Below are 17,063 nucleotides of genomic sequence, written 5' to 3'. Positions count from 1 at the left end.
AAAAGGAGGCAAAACTTTGAAAACACTTGAGAAAATTCTGCTGCAGTCTCAGGCAGGGAGTAAATCCGAAGCACGTGTACTTTGGTTTCAGGCAGTATACTGACTGTTCTACAAAGACTGTGTCCTTGCTTGTGTGCCTTGCAGACAGTCTCGTCACACAGAGGCGAATAGAAAGGCGAGGACGCCGCCCTAGCCTCTCCTCAGAGTAACCACCCCAGCACGAACAAACTGTCTGCAGTCACAACGGGGGGTAAGTTCAGGCTGTGAATCCTAATGGGAGGGGAGAGAGTGCAGCGAACAGGAGATAAAACGAGAGCGAAGGATAAATAAGACAGGGTTAGACAGTGAGAGTCAGTTCGGGTTGCAAAACTGCCCATCTGCAATAAGGTCCCACCCATGTAAATTCTGCTGCAGCAGCAAACTGATCAGACTGCAGTGAGAAGTTAACAGACAGAAGGGGGGGGGGAGCAGAGACAGAAGAATGAAAACAGGAAAGATGGAGGAAGAGACTAAAATGGCTGTTAGAGAGAACGTGTCAGAGGGAGTGTGACAGCGATAGAGGCGAACAAGGTCCTTATCTGCCCCTCTGCTCAGGATCAGCCAAACTAATTTGAGGAAGGAAACCCCCTCGGGACGGAGGCACGAAGCTGCCAGGAATGGGAACGCCGCCTGACACTTTCTGCACAAATGCAACGTGGCTTCCTTCCCACGAGGGCTGCCTCCTGCTCGAGTATGGCCCTGCCTCGGTTCATCTGCCCAAGCCCCGGTGGAACTGGAGGAGGCACGTGGACGGACTAGACGACATGGGAAGGAAGAGTTTCAAGGGGAGGGAGAGGCAGGGGGAAAGGTGCCAGGAAGGTGATGCAGGAGAGAGGCTGATGATGGGAGGGAGGGGGAGAGAAAGCCACTGCGGCTCCTCAACAATGTGGCAAGTTATGAAACACTTTGTTATGTAAAGATGGGAAGAAGAAAGACAGAAAGTGGGGCAGGGTGATAAGACCATGAAATTCCTCCATCTGAGTTTCTTTGGTTCAGCTTTTCGGCCTTAGTCACATACAAAAGATGTCAGAGAAACAGACAGGTCGAAAAACAAAAACCTTCACTAGATGGCACACAGTTACCACTTAACAACTAACCAGGACATGAAGCTACAGTTTACTCGCCTTTACAGCAATGGATATTAGGCTGTTGTATTTCCATTAAGTCTTATTCCTCTCCTGATTTGGCTTCCATTTGCTGTTATGGCTGTTTGATATGGCCATCAAAGGACAGGCTGAATGCCAGGCGGACAGGCACAGCTGGCTAATGCTGCCATGTATGCGTGCGTCAGTGAGTGTGTGACGAGGCCTATTCTGTCAAACAGACACCCTTACCCCAGCACCCAACCTCTCTCCACACACACACGCGCACACACACACACACACACACACAGGACCCACAACAAGCTGCTGTTAAATGGCACATTAAAGCCTTCGTAATCAGCCTGCAAGCTGGCACTGGTGCTGATCCAAAAATCGAGAGAGGGAAAGCCAGAGAGTGGTGCGGGGGGCGGGGGGATCAAGAAGAGAGAACTGGAAGACAGGAACAGGGATGAAGGAGAGAAAGAGTGATCGAGAGAAACACTTCAGTCACGCTTAAATTAAGACCATTTCACACTAACAGAACAGCGACTGACTGCAAGATCATAGAGCAGATGAATAATACAGCTCAAAACACAAATTAGGATTCAGCAGTCTACAAATGAGAGGCTTGTCATTCGCAAGCACCAAATAAATGACTTGTGTTGGGTTTTAAAATAACTTCAGAGTTAGGTAACAACGTTGGATCCAGATTTGTGTTTAGTTGGCCTGCCTGCGCTGCCAGCTCTTCAGATAACAGCTAAGCCGGGCAGACATCTTGTAGCTTAAAAGCATCCAGTGATCAGCTCGCGAGGGTCAGGATTCAAATGCAATAAAGATTTATTTACTATGTGCACATTCTGTTGCAGTTTGTGGAGTTGTTGATTGCATGTAAAAGGATTATGGTTATCTGAGTGCGTACAAATAACTTAAAAATGGTTGAAATACAGTGAGTAGTTTTGGGATCTGACAGATGCAGTTTGAGGGAATGTCCCCACCTACTGAGACATCCTGCTGTCATAAAGCGACATAAATCAGATTAAATGCTCTTTGGACCATTAACCACTGATTTACTTTCATTGTCATTTGATCTTTTGATTATTTTACCAGTTAATTAATTTCTTACTTAGTTATTAAATGTCACAACACAGCCTAGGTTCATAGCCATAAGGTTTGGGATCAGCATCCAAAACCTCTAAAGTCTTACTTCCACTTGCTCCTGAGTTTTCAAGTCCATCTCACAGTTTTCCCAAGACCGAGCTGCCGCCAAAAAAACTGGATGGTTAAAAAATCAAGAAAAAGCCAGAAGTGGACTTTGCATTAGCATTTTTGTCAAACCTCTGTTTTTTAATCGACAGGGAATAGCAGGCTACTGTCTGGTGGCCTGGCCTGGGACAGTATTTACGGTGTTTGTAAATGGAAATGCTGTCTGTTATTGACAAAAAAAATTGTCATGCATAAATAGTTAATAAAAATGGGCAAAACTGATATTAAAATCTTCAGTATTGTATACAACTTTAAAGTTTTGATCCATTGATTCTATATTGGGGTGGCACAGTGGTGGGTTCAAATCCTGGTCTGGGCCCTTCTGTACAGAGTTAGCATGTTCCCCCTGTGCCTGCGTGGGTTTTCTCCGGGTACTCCGGCTTCCTCCAAAAACATGCACATTAGGTTAGCTGGCTACATTGCCCCAAGGTGTGAGTGTGTGTGATTGTCTTGTTTTTGTGTGTCAGCCCTGCGAATGACTGGCGACCAGTTCTGGGTGAACCCCGCCTCTCGCCCGTAGTTAGCTGGGATAGGCTCCAGCTCCCCCGCGACCCTGACGGATAAGCGGTATAGAAAATGGATGGATGATTCTATATTGATCAAATAATGTAATGAATACAGAGTATATTGTTTGCATACTGTAATTAATAACACCATATCTGAGCATCATATCTCCCAGAGGATGACTCAGTGGGTGATCATTCATGCAGTCCTTGTCCCATGATGCCTGCCCTGGACCACTCTGTAGTGCGTAACTCCATTCCTCGCTGAGAGTGACTGATTCCAAATACATCCCCCTTCATAACTATCAGTTTTCTTTTCTGTTTACATTGTCTGCAGACACACACACACACACACACACACTCACATATACACACTTTTGGGAGCCTCTGAGCTCATTTATGCAATATGGATGGTTCAATATTGTTTGTCCCCATGGATAGATTTTATCATTACCTGCAGTACTAGTGCAAAAAAAAAAGGAATCCCTCACTGTACATGTGACTGCTCAGTGACCACCAAAACTGGAACATCAGAGAATAGAATACAATAAAATAGAATATAACAGAATAAGAATTTATGGTCTAAAGCAGATGTGCCCAATATTTCTCTCTTGGAGAGCCAAAAGCAAGCACCTAGTTTTGCATTGTTAGAATCTGAAATGATCCAACAATCCCAAGTTCTCTTAAGTGACTTCCTGCGCAAAGTGTTCTATGTCTGCTGTGCTCAGATGATGAAAAATGATGAATAATTGGGTACGCTACATCTACAAACGTTAATTTTACTTTGCCAAGATAAAACAGCATAAACATTATTATATATTTTTTGATTCTTTTGTATTGCTTTATTGCTAGAAACATCTTGTGGTCTAAAGCCTATTAATACTTCCACTCAGCTTTCAAAAACCCACAAGGTCACCTCTGCTCACTTCAGGGTCCTACAGGCACTGGCTCTAATGTTATCAACAATATGTAGCAGCTTTGCCATTGGCTGTTCATCTCCCCAGCAAACAAGCACAGCTTTAAAGGTCAGTCCGAGACTGTAATTTGCCCTTCAGAGCATTTCAGGTCTGTATTTTCCTGTTAGCGATACACTTAAAAATGAGGCTTCTGTTTTGACTTGTTTCTTACGGTTTCTGTCATTCCACTGTGGCACCAGAGGGCTGTGTAAATAATGCCTTATGTTTCATGCATCCCTTTGCTAACATTGTCAGATGCAGTCAAGCCTATTTGGAGAAACACACTAGCAGGACCTTGGCTTGACAGCAGTAGCTGTCGCTGCATATGGCTGTTTGCATTGCTTCGTCAAAGCATCGCTTAGATGCTTCGTGGGAGGGGGGTACATGCATAATCCATTGCTGGGGTATTTACAGTGTGTGCGTGTTTGCGTGTGTGTGAGTGTGTGTGTGTGCGTGCGTGAGAGAGATAGAGCCTGCATGTGCTCTTACATAAACCCTCAGTGACATGCCAGGCAGCAGCAGAAACTCTGCCAGCATGCTGCTGTAGCTGCTACTGCTTCCAAGCCTCCAGGCTCTGCATGAACAGAAAACACACACACGCAAGCACACACACTCTCAATCCCCTCTGTAAAATTAATTTTTGATTATCCTCTTGTTACTCTCAGACGCATGTCTGCTGTGATATCAGTGTCACCAAAGGTAAACAAGTTAGCAGTCATTTACCCCTAAGAATATTTTTCACAAAAACTGCTAAAATAAGCACTTCACTTTGTTCTAAATCAGACTGTAATAATTTACAGTATATTGGAATTAGACAAATTAATGACTGACTGTCTTTAATAAAACAACATTTGAGTATTACTGTGCAGAAGGAAGCATACATGTACTCATGGATGAGAGTACATGTACCTACTAACAAAGCTAGCTAACATTACAGCTCTGCTAGGAGAACAACATTAATGTTTGCATCCTGCCCTGTCACGAGCATGACCCTCTGTTTCATTCTATGATGTATCTTGCTTGAAAGACGACAGTTCCTGCAGGAAATAGCTCACGACACGGTCTGTGTATTATTGTGAGCGAGTCATAATTTCAGTTTTTCAAATGTATTTTTTGACACTCTGGACACCACAAGAAAAATGCCATCTAGTTCCATTTTGTTGAAAAGAAGGCAGACATCTATGCATCTCCAAAACTCAACAACTCACACCAAAGAAACGTAGATGGATAAAAAGCACTACAGGCAAGAGGAAAAATAAGTTTTGGGGGGTTTTTTTGCTTGTTTTTTTTTTTTTTTTTAGGTTGAACTGTCCCTTTAAAGATCAACTTAACATCAGTCCACCGTTATACTACCCATTGATCAAGTCCCAGTACGGTAACACCTGCAGGCATGTATCTCTGCACATGTGACCTTTGTTTATGGTTAAGGTCTGTAAGACTGCTTTGGTCTTGAGGGATGAGGCTTTCATTCAGTGAGACAGTAGGCTTTTGAGAAGAGCGAACACTTGAATTAAACATAAACCACAGATGATAATGAGTCAATGGTTGTATGTGTGTTGGAGACTGAAGGGTCTTCTTGTCTGACACAACAGAAAAAATACAGAAAATTGATCAAAAGGATATTTAACCTGGTTTGAATGGCTGAGTAGAGAACCATCCAGCTGTTCAGTGAATGACTGTGTGCAGTCTAAGAATCAGCTGATTCCTGAACAATGCAGCTTGAGATTTAAGTGGAGTTTGGACCTCTTTCTGACCCTGGTTTATCTGTGGTTACAAAACACCCATCTGGCAGCACTATCTCTGCATTAACAGTGTGAATGACAGCACAACAGCAGATGGCACTATTGAGTGTGGAGACATATTTCCTGCCTCAGGGGAAGGTGAGAAGAATAGGTACTGGCATTGATAAAAAGAATGACTAGAGGAAAGAAAGAGTGGGGACGCTGCACTGAAAGGTAAACACACCAGACTACATACACAGAAATATCCCCCTATCAATAATGCAGATCAATAATTATCCATTCTGTTGCCAGCATAGGTTAAAAATGAGGTATTTATCAACCAGCACATACATATTTAGCGCATTCCACCATCGCCATTTGTCTGCCTTTCTGATATCAGATGCAGAAAAGCAGCCAAGCAGGGCAGTAGGCAGAGTGTGACTCACTGCTGGCTGCCAAGTTTGGCAGGTAGACCTGAGGGCTACCCTCTGCTCCTTGTGACGCAATTCGAGGCAAGGCAGAATATCAGAGAGAATGGGAAGACTTGCTCGCTTTATCTTCACTTGCCAGCGGTGTGTCCAGAACGGCTAGCCTCTAAAGTGCTTGGCAAGATAAATCCGCAGCAGCTTGTGCATTTTGAAGACACCTTTTAAAAAGCTCATAATCGGCCTGCAGGCTTCTCCAGCTCATTTGGGCCAAAAGACAGCACCAGAGAGGAAGGGAAAAGGAGGAAGAGGGAAAAGGGAAAAGCGAGAAAACACCGTGCAACAAAAACAGAGCACACAGCCTCTTTCCCGTTTTCTCTAGATGTCTACAGTATGGTTCATTATTTATCCTGTGCCTCAATTCTACATGACTCATCAGACATCCTTGGATATTCCTCCTCAAGCATAAACTCACCATTCGTGGCTGCTCAATCATGTGGGAGTCTGTGAGTGTGTGCATGTGTGAAAAAAAAACCCCTCACACTTCTGAATCTGCACGCAAACATTCATGTGTTTGTACTCCCCGCTGTCTCGACATTATTTCCATCTGACTTCGAGCTAAAACTAAAGGTTTTAGATCATCTCTTTCATATTTGAGTTAATTTATTAAAGTCAAGAATCTAAATTAAATGTGCACTCATTCTAACCGTGAAGTGCATGTGAATATAGATCAGGCTTTCTCAGACTTTCTAGTTTTGTCAGCTGACTGCTCTACATAATTAACAGTGCTCCGAGTTTTGAGTTTGTGTACTGGTGTGCACTTCTCAGAGGCATCTGCACCTTGCCCCTCTCTGCTAACTGAGGGTTACCTGAGGGGAAACTGGGTCTGTTTAGTTCAAAATGCACGAGGGCTTGAACTTCAGATGCAGATGCAGTTTTTAACTTGCACTGATCATTTATGACACCAATTTCGATTTTTCACAGAATTGTAGATATATTCACAAATTACGGAGACCTTGATAGTATATGATAAAATGTACATAAAATGTACATTTATCGTAGCATAGAAGGAAGTCCAATGACATTGGTGATCTCCTGACCTTTCCTCCAGCAGCACACGCAGGTCAACATTTCAGTTTGTCCAATACTTTAGAAAACCTACAAAACTATTAGTGTTCCATTTGATTTCAGCTGCACTTTAGCTTTCCAGTATGGCTAACTAAAATGGCTAATATATGAACATTTTTTACCTGCTAAATATCAGCACATCAGCTTTGTTGCTGTGAACGCATTAGCATGCTGATGTTAGCCTTAAGCTCAAGTACATCCTCACAAAATCAATGGTTGGCTCCTGACTGACAGTACAAAAAAGTATAAATGTATCTGCAACCTTCATTTTGTCAGTAAATCAACATATGCATTAGCAAGGTTCTTGTCTTAACATGAAGGAGAAATTGTCCCATTTTGAACAATGAACACTGGACACACTCTATACATCAAACAGTTGTTGGTGATCAGCGAGAAACTAAGCGAGAAACTAAAAGCGCTTAGAAAGTCAGTCTTTTCTATATTCTTCCACACTAAAACAAGGTAAATGTATTTTTTTTGATACATGGAGAATGCGTGGGTTGTCTGTCTGGGTCTTCACAAAGCTCTGTGTGAAGTGTTGAATAGCAAAATGTCTCTATAGGTATTCACACATTTCAAGTGGCCTGAGTTATTGCAGCAGTCAACTTATAGCCTTAGTGTAAAATAAATACTTACTTCTACTACTTTAAATCAATTGTGGCTGAAGTAAAAAAAAAAAAAAAAATTGCAGTACATAATATTAAGAACGGTTTCTGGTTTTTGGAATCAGTATAATTGTGTTCATATAAACCTCCATAATTAAATCATTTTAATCAACTCCCTGTATAAGTTCATTTTGGAATATGGCAGTCATATTACCTCACACAGTGTGCGCATGGGGAGTGTTGCTGATTAGAAGTCACTTCCTACACAACCACAAATGGATTTAAACAAGTTTTCTCGTGTCTTAATCAGACTGCTCCAGTCATATGGATACAATTTAAAACAAAAGCTTTCATATTTTCAGTATCACTTTGTGGCACAGCAAGCCTCATTGTTCTAATGGTTTAACTTTCTTAAACATCCCCTGTCCTTCATTTTGTAGAACAGTTGAACGCTGTCAAACCGTTAAGTCTTTCAAGTTATGATGATTGGACAGCTTGGCCAGTGAGGACGACTGGCAAGACTGCAAAGAACAAAAAATGTCGGAACAAAATGTGAACCAAATCAGCACTTAGTGTGATATTTTGGGAAGTGCTCTATTGGCTGTAGATGTAAATATAGCAGTGTCTGGTTTCCTAAAAACTGGAAGAAATGTGAGGTTTAGCTGAGTTCTTGTTGCAGTTGTCTCTCTGACTGTGACAAAACATAAACAATAATTGGCTTGGTGAAGAGGCCTGACCCTTAAACATTTAAATGCCCCCCCTGTCTCCCAAGTGGTTAAGCAAGAAAGCATAATTACAACAGCAGAACTGAAATTTTACTCACAGTAGTACTTACAAAACAGGATCAGACTGGCAGGAACACCTAAATACAAGAGTCAGAGGGGTAACTACAGAATACTTTTAGCCATTTAAAGGTAATGCAGTGAGGACCAATTAGGGCTGCTGATGAACATTTGTAACCAGGCAGCCAGGGGCTCATTCTTATTCCCTTTAAAGAAATCCACAGTTCAGGAAATACTTTGATACTTAATTGATACTGCTCTCGTGTATGCATGTAGAACCTGAAACTAAGCTAAACCTAGCATTAAGACTTGAAGCAGGAGGAGAACAGCTAACCTGTCTGTCTAAAGTCTCTAATGTCTGCCTAGTGACACCTTAGTCTTGAGTGGACAGGGGGAAACTAGTTGTTTAGTTGTTTCCCCCTGTCCTTATGCAGTTTTTATGCTTCAAGTAAAGATAATTGTTCCCTAGCTTTAGGTATTATATATATTTAGTGTACAGACATGAGATTGGTCCTGATATCCACACCCAACTCTAGGTAAAAAAGGGAATAAGTAAGCAATTATGATGATTTGCCATTGATCAAAAATACAATAGAATAGAGAGACAATGAGTTAAGGGACAAAATAAAAGTTACAACAACAAATAACAGTGATTAGAATTAGCAAAACACAGACAGAAAATCCAAAAGAGCAAAAAGAAATGAGACACACAAAAAGGAGAGCAGGAAAGAAAGAAAGGAAAAACCAGGCTCCTAACCTAATAATGCCCTACTCCAAAGCACTACAAGCTGGGAAGAGGGAGGGGCACTCCATTGATTAACAAGGCCCATTTTATTTACAGAGTACTCTGACAAATGCAAGATGACCTGACTTGCCCTTGACTGCATAGTTAAATCCACACCAATATCTTGGCATAATTGTACTCTAACTGGCCAGAATTTGCCAGAAAATCTAACCCATCAATACTTAATCATATCGTTGTATTTGTGTTGCTAGGGATACATTATTGTCAAAATCTTTTTATTATACATGGTAGAAAAAGAAATGATATATGACTAGTAACCAGATATCCTGCAAGCATTGCTCTGTCTTTGCTTGTCTCCTCCACATGAAGGTCAGAGGTCAGCCTGACAGGATTCAGTGCCTGACGTGGTCCCTTGAACCCTTGGTAACCAGTTGAAGGTCACTCTCTCCACCACCACAATGGTCTGCAGGATTTAAACATGCACAGTGCAATTAACAGCTTTGTGGCCTGTTGACGTCAATATTCGAGCATGACAACTGATTTCTTCCAAGAATAGGCCATTTTATCGACGTTTCGTCTGTGGATCACTTTGTGCATCCAGAGGCATACGCTGACTCCCCTCTTCTGATGCTGTAGCAGCTACAGCAACACTGAGACTTAATAAAAGTTGTGTTGACTTTTCTCCACTCAGATGCTTCTCTAACCTTTAGGCGACCACTGCCACCAATTGCAACTTCACTGTTTGAAGTGAGACACTGCATAGAAGCCAGTGGGTAGGTCAAAAGTGATTTATTATGATGAATTCAACCAGGTGTCCATTTCTTTTCCTCTCTCTGTCTCTATGTATCTATCAGTGCATCTTCCTTTCTGTCTCTCTGAGTGTGTTTATGGCCCCCTTTATGAAGAGATGCTGCACCTGGACTGCATTTATGTGGAGCTTTTCTACTCTTATCAACTACACAAAGCACTTTGCAACACAAGCCAGCCTCCACACGCACATTCATACACTGGTGGCAGGGGGTCGCATGCAAGGTGCCACCCGCTCATCAGGAGCGATAACTATTCACACGAACACTCCCTCACTGATGGAAGAGCCATGGGGAGCAATTTGGGACACTAGTTGCCTCCATTACAGCTCATTTTGGATGCATCTCGTCTGCAAATACTGACACAGACACTCTCAGCAATTAACACCAATTTTCTGTTCTGAAAGAGAAAATTCATGGCGGAAAAACACTGTTTGTCTTCGTGTAAATTACAGTCTGGTAATTCAGTGTCAGCTCCCCCTCCTTCTCTGCTTTCTAAACATTGTAAACGACTCGACTATCATAATGAGTGAGTCATTTTGTCCAGAATTTATCATTACCATTTGAGTGTCTTAAAATTTCTGAGCTCTAAACAAAGAGTCAGGAGTGTTTCTATATTTGAGCACAGTGCAGCTCATAAAAAGAAGTCTTTTCAAATGAACACAAACCGCTTCATGCTGCGAAATCACATAAACAGAATTTCTCTGAGTGTGTGCCTGTGTTGTGACAGCGACGGAGAATGGCATGAGAGCTTCTGAGATGACAAAGGCTATTTTTAGTGTATGGCAGCCACAAGCCCACTTGGACGGACAGGAAGGGAGGTGAGAGAGGAAGTGGGTAAGGAAGGAGTTGGAGGAAAAACAGAGATGAGAAAAGAGGTTGGAAAGTGGAGGAGTAACATATAGTGAGACAAAGAAGAGGGAGAGGAATAACATGTTATGTAATATTACAAGGGCTATGTGCAAGGTGTGTAATGCACCAACAGCTGCCCTGTACTTGTGTAAAAATGTATTTGTTCTGCAACGTTTTGGTGGCTGGTGTGTGTCAAAGAACATCCACAGAACATTGCATTGTAAACAGCTGATTAATGTTATTCACTTAAACTGTCAGTGATGGTAAAGTTGTGCCTGATCAGTCTCTACATTTGTATTAATAATCTGGATCTGCAAAGCAACTAGTAACTGAAGTAATCAAACAGATAATCAGATGTAGTGGAGTAATAAGGAGTAAAATGTTGTAGTGGAGTATAGGACAATATTTGCCTCCAAAATGTAGTGAAGTGGAAGTGTAAAGTAGCAGAAAATGGAAATACTGAAGTAAAGTACAAGTACTTCAAAACTGTACTTAAGTATAGGTATATAGTATATAAGTAAACTGCATTTCATTACTGCCTATTGCATATACTGTGGCTGTATGGGAGTCAGTATGTAACTCATGTGGCAGCCACTGTGGACACCGAGCCACACTATCTGTCTCATCTACACAAATAATTACAAAAGCATTTTCCAAATAACTTCTCTTGAAAAGCGGGTGGGCTTTCAGCGCTGGCTTTCCACGTCAATCTAACACTGCATCTCTATCTTCTCTGCCCGTCTTTTGTCTCCTGTGATCAGGCGACATATGTTTCCTCACAGAAACGGGCTGTCGGCCAGATGATGTCAGTGTCCGTCTGTCGCTCCATTTACCTTTCTATCATTCTGCTGGCGACCAGTCTGTCTGTCTGTGTGTCTGTCTGGGGAGGTGATACAGACTCTCACTGTGAGTGCTGCTAAATGGCTACTGGTACACACACATACACACACACACACACACAGATGCTGACCTGAATGTAGATGTACTGTATGGATGGATTCCGCTCTGTTGCATCTCTCTTGCATAGCCTCAGGCCTTTTTCTGTTAATGTGTGTGTGTGTGTGTGTGTGTGTTTATGTGTGTGCATGGGTGTGTATTTGTGTGTGTGTGTGGGTGTATGTGTGCATTGGCCAGCATTACAACAATGCTTCCCCTCCACAGCCAGGCACTATCCCTTCATACCCTTCATATCACTCAGTCAAAGAATGAAACCTGGTATTTAGTGTTCCCAGCTTTATGTACAATGCTGCTGAAATGAACAACTGAATTCCCAGATACTTGGGGTGTTGTGACCCTCCAAATCTACGATTCAATTTTATTTTAGATTTTTAAACACTTTTTTTCAGCACTGAAAGCAATGCCACCATTCGACCATCACTTCTGGATTTGTAAAGATCAGCACACGATTGGTTTTATGTTCTGAAAACTTTCATTTAAATAAAATTCTTCCCTAAAAAGTTATTGGTAATATTGGCAAAGGTCTGACTTCATTCTGGTGGCAAGTAAAGACTCTTTTAAACAAGTTAATCAAGATCTCTGAAAGAAAAATAGACCCAACATCTCTGACACTGTTGGAGTTACCTCAGGTACGACTGTCGGGAAGTGCAGCTCAGGCTACAGGTACGCTAGCTGCGTGGTTTTTGAAGCTTTGTTTCTCCTTATTTCTTTGAAATTGCACCAGGTGAATAATAGTACGTGCAGGGGAGAGAAAAAAAATACTTGCAGGATGGCCAGTCCCGCTTTTGATTTTAGAAGAAGAAGAAGAAGAAGAATCAGCTTTATTGACAGTATATATATTTTTACATACACACACTGAATTCGTCTTCTGCATTTGACCCATCTTTAGTTGAACACACACATGCAACACCCAGCAAATTACATGCAGTGAAACACACACAGGAGCATCAAGCGCCCGGGGAGCATATTGGGGGGTTAAGTGCCTTGCTCAAGGGCACATCAGCCGGATAATGGAGGGGGGAGCATGTTTTTTCGCATTAATCACTCCACCACACCCAAATTTTTCCTGCCCGTCCGGTGGGGGAATCGAACCGGTGACCCTCCGATCACAAGCCGCTTCTCCAACCTCTATACTTTTGTTAAACATTTTTGGTGCTGAGGTTAGCAGTGTCGCCTCACTGCAAGACGGTTTCAGGTTCAACTCCATGTCCAGGCCCTTCTATGTGGAGTTTGCATGTTCTCCCTGTGCCTGCGTGGGTTTTCTCCAGGAACTCCGACTTCCTCCCACAATCCCAAAAACATGCACATTAGGTTAATTGGCTACTCTAAAATTGCCCCTAGGTGTGAGTGTGTGCGTGTGTGTGTGTGTGTCAACCCTGCGATTGACTGGCCATAAGTCCAGGGTGAACCCCATCTCTCGTCAGCTAGTATAGGCTCCAGTCCCACCCCCGACTCTGACAGATGAGCAGTATAGAAAATGGATGGATGGATGAATGGATTTTTTGAGCCTTTCTGTACCTGCACGTCACAGCAGCCACAAGCACAATATGCAGAGTTGAAACATCAAAGAGGTTTCTGCTTCCCAGTATTTCGCTGCATGAGCTGTTCACTGAAACAGTAACAGTGTAATGTGAGCAGAAGAGACAGAGAGTCGCTGTGTTTAGCAGAAGTCCATTATATTGGTATCTAGTAACTGGCAGGAGACCAATACTGATGTTTATTTCATGTTGCCGTCAGCCAACACACTAACGCAGACAGAGGCACGCAATAGGGCTAAAGGGATTTTAATTAGAACTGTGTTTTCCTGTCTTGAATAAATAATGCAACGGGGATGTGTATGTGTATGGATCACGGTTAAATGAGTGTGTTTGTGAATTTCTCTGTGTGCCAGCTGTCTCTGCATGCATCAAGAGCGAGAAAAAAAAATGGAGTGACAAAATCTATCACCTTAACATCTCAGGGAGTGTTGTTATCCTGTTACAAATGGCTCCCATGGCGGCTGGCGTGTCAGGGATGAGAAATTTCACACACCGTGGCATGCAAGCACTTGAGTGTGAATTGTCACGGAGGCCTCTCTTCCATTTTTATATCGCTGTCTGGCATTGGCGGGGCCGCTAAAAGTGAAAATCCACTGGGAAACAAAAACCTGGGGGAGGTCAGCCTAATGACCCTGACCAGGAGTTACATGTAGTGACACTCTGCTCAGGAAAGCCAAGCGCAAGACAGACAAGGTGTCATGATGCTAAACTTGTAAGTGGATGTTGACAGTGCTGAGCGAATATTTTCTTGTTCTAAACTTGGTGAAACAATGAAATTATGCCCGTATTAAAACTGTAGCGAACGCAGTGAGTCTCAAAACTGAGCTACCTGTTCATCAACAGTTGAGATGCAGTTTCTTCATTGCATTACGAATTGGTGTCGAAACAATAATTATGCTAGTTAGTTAGTCGAGAAAATTAACTATAAATCTATCTGAGTATATAATCCATTTATCCAAAAAAATGTCGGACATCTTTGCTGCTTTGGCAGAGTTTTTCCACTTGGGGGGGAGGGGGCTAGATCCACCTCTTTAGTCTCATCACCACAGTGAGAGATCACTTTAAAATAAGCAATTTAATTGAATGTTGGATTAATAGTGAACATTTAAATTGTGTTATTATCTTCTAAAATCATTTCAACTGATTCTAAACTTGCCATCTTAATAGCTATAGTGCTATTGCCATACTTTTGAATGCAGCAATTAATAATGAATCCTGAATTTCTAAACTACACATATAGTACCTCTGACTGAATGAACTGAGATTGCATTTGATGAGTACTTTTGTAAAAAAAGTAATTCACTCCCCAGTCCTGATAAAATGAACCTGTAGGGACCTGTAAGAAACGCTGCAAAGAAATACTGTAGACTCTACACCACAGCATCAACTGTGAATATCACAGACTGCCCTGAGACACACACACCCATTATTTCCAGCCGACATGCTACACCTGCTTTCTCTCCATTCCCTTGTTTCTTTCTCTCTTCCTGTTCTTTCATGCTTTCCCCTCTCAACTCTCCTTCTCCCTTTTCACAGCCTATGATGATTACCCCCACAAAGGCACTGGGAATTAAAAGCAGTGGGAGACAGAGCATAGAAGAAAAGCCTGTCTATCTCCAACCAAAACAGTATATTAACCCAAGGCAGGCAGCTGAGTGGAGGTAACACTGTATTTAGCACCCTGGTCGGGTGGGGGTGTCTGGGGATTGTTGAGGGGTGGGGCACAGGTGCAGATCTGCGCAAATGTGGTGGATTTGAATGATGTGAGGATGAGTGCAGGAGTGCAGAGGAAGAGAGATCTCAGTGCACAGGTGTAAGTCGAACCCAGCCTCATCTCATGCATGCATGCGCAGGGAGGGCACACACAAATTCTTGTATTCTTGTATTTCATTTCTCATGACTCCATTAGAGCTGATGACTAATAAATAATGTATACACACTTTCTTTCACTTGCTTACTTTTTTCATCTCTGCCTGTCTCTGCTTCTCACTTTCATCCGACGCAAAAAACATGCTGTTCTGTCTCCCTCTCCCTCCCACTAAACATACGACCCCCCCCCCCCACACACACACACACACACCACCACCACACAAACACACACTTACACACACACACACACACACACACGGAGTCACTCTTCACAGGAACAATCTGTCCCGTTAATGTGAGGTCACAGCAGACCGTTTTTCCACTTATCAACCCTCTGGATTTAAATAAAGCCCTATCACCGATACACTGTTGCCTAGAAACACAATAGGATACATCAATAATGGGAATTTACCCAGAAGCCTACAAGACCCCTTCAGATGTGAGGTCCATTGCCCTCTTTGTGCAGCTGCGTGTTTTCCTGCCACTGTTGCTCATGTGCTGTTGTATTGTGCTGCAAAGAGATTTTAAGGGATATTCCATCAGATTCCTTTTTGTGTCTGTATCCCTTCATCAGAGCTGCCAACTTTCTCTTATTTCCCCGGAGTCCAGGTCATTTTGTAGTTTAATTTTAAAAGGATTTTGATGCTTTTCAGCAGCTATTAATGGGACAAATTGGTCCAAATGGAAAAATGTTGTTCCCTGTGGTGACAGATGCGCTTTGTTCAGATTTTTTTCTGGCAGACATACCTCCACGTACATCTGATGTTTTCACAATTGTCTTTTTTTTTTTTTTTGTTTATATTCTCCTCTGGTCTCAGCTGATGCGGGAGTTCCGATGGCATTTAGAGGAAGTGCACCCGTGACCTCAGTGCTCAGGCGTGTCTTATGTAATGACAGCCCCCCTCTGGTTTTGAGGCATTTCCTGGCACCAGTGATAAAAGATTAAGGCCTATTCTTACACTGTTCGTTTTGTTCCAGCAGTGGAAGAATGGAACGGCAGGAACTTAATGCATACAGTACAAGACGACATAAGATGCTCAGATAAGCCTGATGCAACAGCAAAATGGGAACATACAGAGTTGTTATATATACAGTGAGGTATAGTAGTACATGGTTCAATTTTGCTGTTAAGGTTTATCAATCCCACTGTATGATAATATAAAACAATATAATGTTAATCTGTTCTTCTGTGCTTTTTTTTTATATTAAAGGTTCAGTAAGTCTCAGCTGAGATACAACATTTGCCCCATTTTAAGCCAGGAAAACCCTCCTTAACCCTCTTTAAACCAGTGTAAGCAATCCTCACAGTAGTGATTATTTGAGTCTACCATTTATAGCTATTTGTTGTGCTATTTGTGTGCAATTTCTTCTTTATTATGAGATCACCGTTTCTATGAAGGTGTTCCTGCCTGTTTTATGAGCCTAAATTAACAAATTGTGGAATAAATTCACACTCTTCGGTCTGAGGTAATGAGATACGGCAGGCTACATATTAGCATGAGAAGATAATCATCTGAGCGCCTCTGATATCTGCCTCTCTGTTGGTTTTTTGCCCAGATACTGCAGTGGCGAATGGAAACATGGCAGGATGCCTGCTTAAATCTTGCAGGGTATATACTGAGAGTGAAATATCCCTCAGTGGTTTTTGTGGTGATTCACAATGTAATCATGTGACCCAAACCAACCCTGTGAATATCAATTATAGGAAAACACACTTAGAGTAGCATGCATTTTGTTCATCTTGTAAAATTAACTAATAGCTAATAATTGACACTGTTGCCTCTGCTAGTGA

At 42.2% G+C, this 17,063-nt stretch overlaps 1 protein-coding gene across 1 annotated transcript in view; it reads right to left on the bottom strand.

The window, feature by feature from the left end:
- Nucleotides 1–17,063, bottom strand: part of vsnl1a (visinin-like 1a) — a 31,995-nt gene that overhangs the window by 5,557 nt on the left and 9,375 nt on the right. The gene's annotated exons all lie outside the window — the stretch shown is intronic.

The sequence above is a fragment of the Scatophagus argus genome, chromosome 19, assembly GCF_020382885.2.
Source record: "Scatophagus argus isolate fScaArg1 chromosome 19, fScaArg1.pri, whole genome shotgun sequence".
Lineage (NCBI taxonomy): Eukaryota > Metazoa > Chordata > Actinopteri > Scatophagidae > Scatophagus > Scatophagus argus.
Note: the sequence above shows the minus strand (reverse complement) of the source record. Positions and strands in the feature narration are given on the sequence as shown.